A 10,664-nucleotide genomic window follows, 5' to 3' on the forward strand; every position below is an offset into this window, starting at 1 on the left:
CTAGATAGCATATTCAAAAGCAGAGACATTACTTGGCCGACTAAGGTCCGTCTAGTCAAGGCCATTGTTTTTTCCTGTGGTCATGTATGGATGTGAGAGTTGAACTGTGAAGAAGGATGAGTGCCAAAGAATTGATGCTTTTGAACTGTGGTGTTGGAGAAGACTCTTGAGAGTCCCTTGGACTGCAAGGAGATCCAACCAGTCCATTCTGAAGGAGATCAACCCTGCGATTTCTTTGGAAGGAATGATGCTAAAGCTGAAACTCCAGTACTTTGGCCACCTCATGCAAAGAGTTGACTCACTGGAAAAGACTCTGATGCTGGGAGGGATTGGGGGCAGGAGGAGAAGGGGATGACTGAGGATGAGATGGCTGGATCGCATCACGGACTTGATGGATGTGAGTCTGAGTGAACTCCAGGAGATGATGATAGACAGGGAGGCCTGGCGTGCTGTGATTCATGGGGTCGCAAAGAGTCGGACACGACTGAGCAATTGAACTGAACTGAACTGAATACTCCATTGTGTATATGTACCACAGCTTTCTTATCCATTCATCTGCTGATGGATATCTAGGTTGTTTCCATGTCCTGGCTATTATAAACAGTGCTGCAATGAACATTGGGGTACATGTGTCTCTTTCAATTCTGGTTTCCTTGGTGTGTATGCCCAGCAGTGGGATTGCTGGGTCATATGGCAGTTCTATTTGCAATTTTTTAAGGAATATCCACACTGTTCTCCATAGTGGCTGTACTAGTCTGCTTTCCCACCAACAGTGTAAGAGGGTTCCCTTTCTCCACACCCTCTCCAGCATTTATTGCTTGCAGACTTTTGGATCACAGCCATTCTGACTGGTGTGAAGTGGTATCTCATTGTGGTCTTGATTTGCATTTCTCTGATAATGAGTGATGTTGAGCATATTTTCATGTGTTTGTTAGCCATCCGTATGTCTTCTTTGGAGAAATGCCTATTTAGTTCTTGGGCCCATTTTTTGATTGGGTCGTTTATTTTTCTGGAATTGAGCTGCATAAGTTGCTTGTATATTTTTGAGATTAGTTGTTTGTCAGTTGCTTCATTTGCTATTATTTTCTCCCATTCCGAAGGCTGTCTTTTCACCTTGCTTATAGTTTCCTTTGTTGTGCAGAAGCTTTTAAATTAAATTAGATCCCATTTGTTTATTTTTGCTTTTATTTCCAGTATTCTGGGAGGTGGAGCATAGAGGATCCTGCTGTGATTTATGTCTGAGAGTGTTTTGCCTATGTTCTCCTCTAGGTGTTTTATAGTTTCTGGTCTTACGTTTAGATCTTTAATCCATTTTGAGTTTATTTTTGTGTGTGGTGTTAGAAAGTGATCTAGTTTCATTCTTTTACAAGTGGTTGACCAGTTTTCCCAGCACTACTTGTTAAAGAGACTGTCTTTACTCCATCGTATATTCTTGCCTACTTTGTCAAAGATAAGGTGTCCATAGGTGTGTGGATTTATCTCTGGGCTTTCTATTTTGTTCCATTGATCTATATTTCTGTCTTTGTGCCAGTACCATACTGTCTTGATGACTGTGGCTTTGTAGTAGAGCCTGAAGAGAGGTAAGTTGATTCCTCCAGTTCCATTCTTCTTTCTCAAGATTGCTTTGGCTATTCAAGGTTTTTTGTATTTCCATACAAATCTTGAAATTATTTGTTCTAGTTCTGTGAAAAATACCACTGGTAGCTTGATAGGGATTGCACTGAATCTGTAGATTGCTTTGGGTAGTACACTCATTTTCACTATATTGATGCTTCCAATCCATGAACATGGAGTGTTTCTCTATCTGTAAGTGTCCTCTTTGATTTCTTCCATCAGTGTTTTATAGTTTTCTATATATAGGCCTTTATGGAATTGTTTCCTTAATTTCTTTTTCTACTTGGCTTCAGCAATACGTGAACCGTGAACTCCCTGATGTTCAAGCTGATTTTAGAAAAGGCAGAGGAACCAGAGACCAAATTGCCAACATCCACTGGATCATCGAAAAAGCAAGAGAGTTCCAGAAAAACATATCTTTCTGCTTTCTTGACTATGCCAAAGCCTTTGACTGTGTGGATCACAATAAACTGCGGAAAATTCTGAAGAGAGATGGGAATACCAGACCACCTAACCTGCCTCTTGAGAAATCTGTATGCAGGTCAGGAAGCAACAGTTAGAACTGGACATGGAACAACAAACTGGTTCCAAATGGGAAAAGGAGTACGTCAAGGCTGTATATTGTCACCCTGCTTATTTAACTTCTGTGCAGAGTACATCATGAGAAATGCTGGACTGGAAGAAACACAAGCTGGAATCAAGATTGCCGGGAGAAATATCAATCACCTCAGACACGCAGATGACACCACCCTTTTGGCAGAAAGTGAAGAGGAGCTAAAAAGCCTCTTGATGAAAGTGAAAGAGGAGAGTGAAAAAGTTGGCTTAAAGCTCAACATTCAGAAAACGAAGATCATGTCATCTGGTCCCATCACTTCATGGGAAATAGATGGGGAAACCATAGAAACAGTGTCAGACTTTATTTTGGGGGGCTCCAAAATCACTGCAGATGGTGACTACAGCCATGAAATTAAAAGACGCTTACTCCTTGGAAGGAAAGTTATGACCAACCTAGATAGCATATTCAAAAGCAGAGACATTACTTTGCCAACTAAGGTCTGTCCAATCAAGGCTATGGTTTTTCCTGTGGTCATGTATGGATGTGAGAGTTGGACTGTGAAGAAGGATGAGCGCCAAAGAATTGATGCTTTTGAACTGTGGTGTTGGAGAAGACTCTTGAGAGTCCCTTGGACTGCAAGGAGATCCAACCAGTCCATTCTGAAGGAGATCAACCCTGCGATTTCTTTGGAAGGAATGATGCTAAAGCTGAAACTCCAGTACTTTGGCCACCTCATGCAAAGAGTTGACTCACTGGAAAAGACTCTGATGCTGGGAGGGATTGGGGGCAGGAGGAGAAGGGGACGACTGAGGATGAGATGGCTGGATCGCATCACTGACTCAATGGACGTGAGTTGAGTGAACTCTGGGTAATGGTGATGGACAGGGAGGCCTGGCGTGCTGTGATTCATGGGGTCGCAAAGAGTCGGACATGACTGAGCGACTGAATTGAACTGAACTTCTCATTATTAGTGTATAGGAATGCAAGGGATTTCTGTGTGTTGATTTTATATCCTGCAACTTTACTACATTCATTGATTAGCTCTAGTGATTTTCTGGTGGAGTCTTTAGGGTTTTCTATGTAGAGGATCATGTCATCTGCAAACAGTGAGAGTTTTACTTCTTCTTTTCCAATTTGGATTCCTTTTATTTCTTTTTCTGCTCTGATTGCTGTGGCCAAAACTTTCAGAACTATGTTGAATAGTAGCGGTGAAAGTGGGCACCTTTGTCTTGTTCCTGACTTTAGGGGAAATGCTTTCAATTTTTCACCATTGAGGATAATGTTTGCTGTGGGTTTGTCATATATAGCTTTCATTATGTTGAGGTATGTTCCTTCTATACCTGCTTTCTGGAGAGTTCATTCATTGACTTTTGAATGTTAAACCACCTTTATATTCCTCAAATAAACTCCATGATGTCATATTTTATATATAACTGGATTTGATTTGATATTTTAATATTTTTATATAAAAATATTCTACATTCAGGAGGGATATTAACTTAGAATTCTGCTTTTACAATGTCTCTGTCAAGCTTTTACAGCAAGGTTGTGCTGGCCTCATAAACAAGCTGAAAAGTTTTTCTCATTTCTTTTATCTGGAACAGTTTGTGTAGATTGTGTATTCTTTCTTAAACGTTGGGGGAAAGTCATCAGTGAAACTATTAGAGCCTAAAGTTTTTATTGTGAGGTTTTTTTATTACACGTTCAATTATTTTATTAGCCATGTGACTACTCAGATTTTCTATTTCTTCTTCTCTCAGCTTTGTTAAACTATTACTTTTCAAGGACTTTATCCATTTCATTTAATTTTTCAAAATTTTTAGCTGCAGTGATGTCTCATTTTTCATTCCTGATTTTGGTGAGTTGATGGTTTTCCTTTCTTTTATGCTACTCCTTGCCTGTCTTCAAATAGAAACTTAGATTATTGAGTTTTAATAGCCTATAAACTTCCCTCTAAACACTGATTTGGTCACATCTAACCAATTTTTATATGTTCCATATGCATTTTTGTTCAGTTTAAACTATTATCTAATGTAGATTGTGATTTCCTTGATCCATAGGATTATTTGAAGTATAATTTTCAAACTTTTAGGAATTTGTTTTCTGTCCCATTTTGCATTGTCTGTTTATCATCTTCCTACCTTCTTCTTCATTAATCAATATCTTTAATTAAATTATTATATATTCTCTATTCACTTTAGTTTTCCCTTTTAGTATATTTATCTTAGTTAGATGCTCTGTTTCTATAGTGCAACTCTAATTGCAGTTACCTCATCACTTCCTTGGTGACTCAGATGGTAAAGAATCTGCCAGCAATGCAGGAGCCTTAGGTTCGATCCCTGGGTTGGGAAGATCCCCTGGAGGAGGGCATAGCAAACCATTCCAGTATTCTTGCCTGGAGAATCCCCATGGACAGAGGAGCCTGGTGGGCTACAGTCCATGGGGTCGCAAAGAGTCAAACACAACTGAGCGACTAAGCACTACAAAGCACATCACTTATCACTTCCCAAAAAATGCAAAAATCTAAGTTCAGCGCCATTTATCTTTTTTTTAACTTTGTGCTACAATATATATTTTAATATAAAAATTTTTAAACATTTTTTAATTTACAATGACATAATTTCAAGTGCAAAGATCAGTAAACAGACTTAATTTTTTTTGCTTTTCAGTTAGGCCAGCTGCTTTGTCCAAGAAATTTTTCTGAGCTATTCATACAGAAAGAGATCCAACAAATCTCTCTCTCTCTCTCTCTTCACATATATTTCAAATAACCCCTCTCAGATTACATGAGTGAATTTCATTATATCACCTGACCCTTAGATGTCAGTCTGATGCACTGTAATACCTGCTGTGGAGAATTCCTCGATGGTCCAGTGGTTAGGACTGCATGCTTTCTTTGCTAAAGGTACAAGTTCACTGCCGAGGGTGCAGATCGGGGAACTAAGATCCTACAAGCTGTGGCGTGGCAAAAAAAAAAACTTGCTATAAAATGGGGTTGATAGGTCTTAGCATACACCATTCTCATCGTGGGAAGACAGATGACAGATGCGACTGAAGAAATTTCATATATAAATATGTATATGTTTCCCTGATGGCTCAGTGGGTAAAGAATTCACCTGCCACCTACAGTGCAGGAGACGCAGATTCAATCTCTAGGTGAGGAAGAGGCCCTGGAGAAGGGCATGGCAGCCCCCTCTAGTATTCTTGCCTGGAGAATCCCATGCACTGAGGAGCTGATGGGCTCCAGTCAATGGGGTCACACAGTCAGACACGATTGAAGCAACTTAGCGTGCATATATATATATATATATATGTATATATATATATATATACATATATACACCAAACCCCACAACCCACAAGACATTGTTATTACTGTTCTTTTACAGTCATTGTTTGTCTATATATTATCATATATTTACCCAGTTCTTCATTCCTTCCTGTATATTTATTGGGGGTTCCTTTACTTCAGTCTGAATAGGTCTTTTTAGTATTTTTTATAGGGAAGAGACTAATTCTCTAGACTGCTAGAGACTAATTATTTCAAATTTTTTTCAATTAAAAATGTCTTTATTTGACCTTTATTTTTGAAGGTCCCTTTTCACTATATATAGCATTTATAGATGGAAGTTTTTTTTCTTTCATCATTTTTAAGATGTCATTCTATTGTCTTCTTGATGTGTGTTGTATGTTCAGTCTAAAACTCTATTAGTCTTATTTTCACTTCTCTGAAAGTAATCTTTTAAAATTTTGCTTCTTTTAATGTTTTCTTTCTTTTTAATTATTCTGTTCCTATATATGATTTTCTTTGGCCAATACTTGGTCACCTGATGCAAAGAACCGACTCATTGGAAAAGACCCTGATGCTGGGAAAGATTGAAGGCAGGAGGAGAAGGGGACAACAGAGGAAAAGATGGTTGGATGGCATCACTGACTGGATGGACATAAGTCTGAGCAAGCTCTGGGAGTTAGTGAAGGACAGGGAAACCTGGCAAGCTGCAGTCCATGGCTCACAAAGAATCAGACATAACTGAGTGACTGAACAACAACATGATTTTCTTTATTTTTTTCTGATACTGAGCATCTTGAATTTGTGGGTTAATGTTTTCACTAGTTTAAGAAAATTCTCAGATTATCTTTTCAAATGTTGTTTCTGCCCTGTTTTCTCTCTCCTATACTCTTAGATTGAGAGAGCACATACATTACACATGGTTAAGTGGTTTTGATATTATCCCTCATGTCTTATGCTCCATTCTTTCTATTCCCTTTTCACCTTCTTTGTACTTTAGCTTGAGAGTTTTCTACTGACCTTTCTTTAGGTTCACTGAATTTGCTTTCTGCTGTGAAGAAAGCTGAGCACCGAAGAATTGATGCTTTTGAACGGTGGTGTTGGAGAAGACTCTTGTGAGTCCCTTGAACTGCAAGGAGATCCAACTAGTCCATCCTAAATGAGATCAGTCCTGGGTGTTCATTGGAAGGGCTGATGCTGAAGCTGAAACTCCAATCCTTTGGCCACGTCATTGACTCATTGGAAAAGACTCTGATGCTCGGAGAGATTGCGGGCAGGAGGAGAAGGAAACGACAGAGGATGAGATGGCTGGATGGCATCACTGACTCGATGGATATGAGTTTGGGTAAACTCTGGGAGTTGGTGACGGACAGGGAGGCCTGGCAGGGTGCAATTCATAGGATCGCAAAGAGTCGGACACGACTGAGCGACTGAACCGAACTGATGACCAATTTGTTATTAAACCCATCCAATGAGTTTTTAAGCCTAGATATTACATTTTTTCCAATGGCTACTTGATTAATTGACGTAGACTTTGCTCCATCTTTCTATGTTCTTTAACACATTTATAATAAAATCTACTAACTTCAATTTAGGAATAATTTAGTCTAGTTTATTATCTTTTCTGTTGACTACTAGTAAAATTTTTCTTGTCTCTTTGCATTATCCCTTTTTTAAATTTGTATGTCAGATATTGTGTGTAAAGGAAGTATTGAAAACTGAAATTATTGTTGCTTCTTAGAGATCATTTACCTTGCCCTCTGTTATACAGATGAGATGAGGGTTACTCACCTCAATCCATCCAAAAATACGCTTCCAAGGAACTGGATATTAGCTCTACTTAGGCTAATTTCACCTCTGTTTTCATATGTCTTAAAGATGACAGTGGTCATGTGTTTATTGCAGGACATTGCCTCAGGGAGGATTTTACTTATCAGCACTATGAGACTGCAAAATATCTCACTCTGCCTTTCCAATTCAACACCTAGCTTCTTAATTCAACACCACTCCCCGACTCAGCATTCAGCAAAGATCCTGCCAGGCAAAATGTACATTTGGGGTTTCTGTACATTTTAAACAGGCATAGAGCCATATGGTGTTCTAAAGCTCTGCTGGTTTGTCTTCCCCTAGTAGAGCCCATCTTGCCTGGAGAATCCCATGGATGGAGGAGCCTGGTGGGCTGCAGTCCATGGGGTCGCAAAGAGTCGGACACGACTGAGCGACTTCACTTTCATTTTTCACTTTCATGCATTGGAGAAGGAAATGGCAACCCACTCCAGTGTTCTTGCCTGGAGAATCCCAGGGATGGAGGAGCCTAGTGGGCTGCCATCTGTGGGGTCGCACAGAGTCGGACACAATCAAAGCTACTTAGCAGCAGCAGCAGCAGTAGAGCCCCTTTACCTGATCGTCAGCTCATGCTTGGACTCAGCAAATCTCCAAAAGGAAGAAAAGAGCAAAATCAACTCACCTACCAGGAGATCATTGGAAGGACTGATACTGAAGCTGAAGCTCCAAAACTTTGGCCACCTGATGCAAAGAGCTGATTCACTGGAAAAGACCCTGATGCTAGTAAAGATTGAGGGCAGCCAGGTGACAGAAGATGAGATAGCTGGATGGCATCATCAACTCAGTGGATATGAGTCTGAGCAGACTCCGGGAGACAGTGAAGGTCAGGGAAGCCTGGCATGCTACAGTCCATGGAGCTGCAAATAGTCAGATAAGACTTAGCAACTGAACAACAGAAAGAGCTCTTTATTTTTGGAATGTTAGTTCATTTAGTCCTTTTTGTTTCCACTATTCTCAGATATCTTTTAAAATATGATTTCTGGGACTTCTTTGGTGGTCTAGTGGTTAAAAATTCGTCTTCCCGTGCAGGGGATTGGGTTTGATGCCTCGTTGGGGAACTAAGATCCCACATTCCATGGGACAGCTAAGCCCAAAAGCTGCAACTACTGAGCCCACACGTGCTAGAGCCGGTGCATCACAAATAGAGGAAGCCTGTATGCCTCAGTGAAAGATCCTACATGCCTCAATGAAACCAAATAAATTAATAAACATGTTTAAATAATAATAAAAAATAAAATGATTCCTATAATTAATTCTTTTTTTCTAGTTGATGCAGAAGATTAATGACACGCTGCCTATTAAATATTACTGGAAAGCAGAAATTGATTTGCTAACTCTTTAACTCTCACGACTGTTTTATGAGGTAGGTACATTTTTCAGACAAGTTGTGTAACTTGCCAAAGATCACTTAATAGTAAGTAATGACGTCAGGAGATGAACCTATGCTATCTCATCCTAAAACCAGGAGTGACAATAACTACGATGATATACTGCTTCTAATAAATGGAAATCTCCTTTTTCAATAGGTAAAGAAATGCTAATTCTGACTTCTAACTGAAAACCTGAAGGGAAGATCATTTTTAAAATTTTCTTTTGAGATTCGTTTTGAGTCAGATATGTAACTTACTTTAAATTCAAGGCACATCTCTCACCAAAATGTTTCTGTAGAAACTAAATTACCTTTTCTTATCCCTCAAGCCTCAAGAGATAAACCTCACTTAATCAAAAGCATTTTGGGTCCTATTTTCTTCAGGAATCAGGGGGACAACTGTCAAATTTCTGTGTCCTCCTCCCACAGAATTCTATTGTTAATTACAACAATTCACTTCAAGAATACAAATGCATCTAAGGGAACGCTTTCATTTTATGTTTTCGCTTTGGGAAAGTAAGTACAGTGGACTCTAAACTGCTTGCTTAGAACAGCAAAGGTTAAGGTAATGAGAGTAGAAATGGGAAAATCCACAGTCAATTTGCGTTTTGGAAGGGCCAACGAGTGCCAAATGAGAGCTGCCAGTGGTTTGTGGCTGCAAAGTGTGAGTCACAGCTGAAGCTACAGTATGGAAACCAGCACATTCTGAAAAGCACTGGTATTTACCCTTTCTTTTCACTTAATTTTTAAATTTCTATTTTATGTTGGAGTATAGAGGGTCCCTTGGACTGCAAGGAAATCCAACCAGTCCATCCTAAAGGAGATCAGTCCTGAGTGTTCATTGGAAGGACTGATCCTGAAACTGAAACTCTAATACTTTAGCCGCTTGATGAACTGAAAAGGCCTTGATGCTGGGAAAGATTGAAGGCGGGAGGAGAACGGGATGACAGAGGAGGAGATGGTTGGATGGCGTCACTGACTCGATGGACATGAGTTTGAGCAGCTCCAGGAGTTGGTGATGGACAGGGAGGCCAGGAGTCCTGCAGTCCATGAGGTCGCAAAGAGTCGGACACAACTGAGCGACTGAACTGAACTGAAATGATAGTTGATTAGCAATGTTTTGTTAATTTCAGGTATGCAGCAAAGTGATCCAGTTATACATAGTGTTAGTCACTCAGTCATGCCCAACTCTTTGCGACCCCAAGGACTGTAGCCTGCCAGTGTCCTCTGTCCATGGGATTCTCCAGGCAAGAATACTGGAGTGGGTTGCCATATACATATACATGTACCTTTTCTTTTCAAGTCTTTTTACCATTTAGGTTATTACAGAATATTGAGCAGAGTTCCCTGTGCTATGCAGTGGGTCTTGTTGGTTATTTATTTTAAATATAGTAGTGTATACATGTCAATCACAACCTCCCAATCTATACCCTTCCTCCCCTACACTTTCTCCTGCTAAACATACATTCTTTCTCTAAGTCTGTTTCTGGTAGGTATATACAATGGTAATAGAATATTACCAAGCCATTAGAAAGAATGAAACAATGCCATTTGCAGCAACATGGATGGACCTGGAGATGACCATACTAAGTGAAGTAAATCTTACAAGTGAATATCATATGATATCACTTATACGCAGAATCTTTAAAAAGTGATATGAATGAACTTAATTACAAAACCAGTGTTTACTCTTTCTGGGCCTTTGCCTAAGAATAATGTGACAATGATAAAGTCTCTTCTGACTGTAGCTTTATCAGTAGAAAAACTTAAGATGCAAAGAATCAGAATCTCTTCCACTTGCTCTACAGGCAGGGAGGAATTTCACACTTGACCATGGCAAAATTCAGTATGTAAACTTACTGAGAAAGATTTGACTGTTGGCTCTTAGCAAGGAAAGTTTCACCTGATACTGCAGAAAAACAAAACAATTCCATTTTAAAGAAAGCAGTTACCTGCTTGAAAGCAGAATTTTAAAACTAAATCTAAATGAG

Source organism: Ovis aries, chromosome 18 (genome assembly GCF_016772045.2).
Source record: "Ovis aries strain OAR_USU_Benz2616 breed Rambouillet chromosome 18, ARS-UI_Ramb_v3.0, whole genome shotgun sequence".
NCBI classification, from domain to species: Eukaryota; Metazoa; Chordata; class Mammalia; order Artiodactyla; family Bovidae; genus Ovis; species Ovis aries.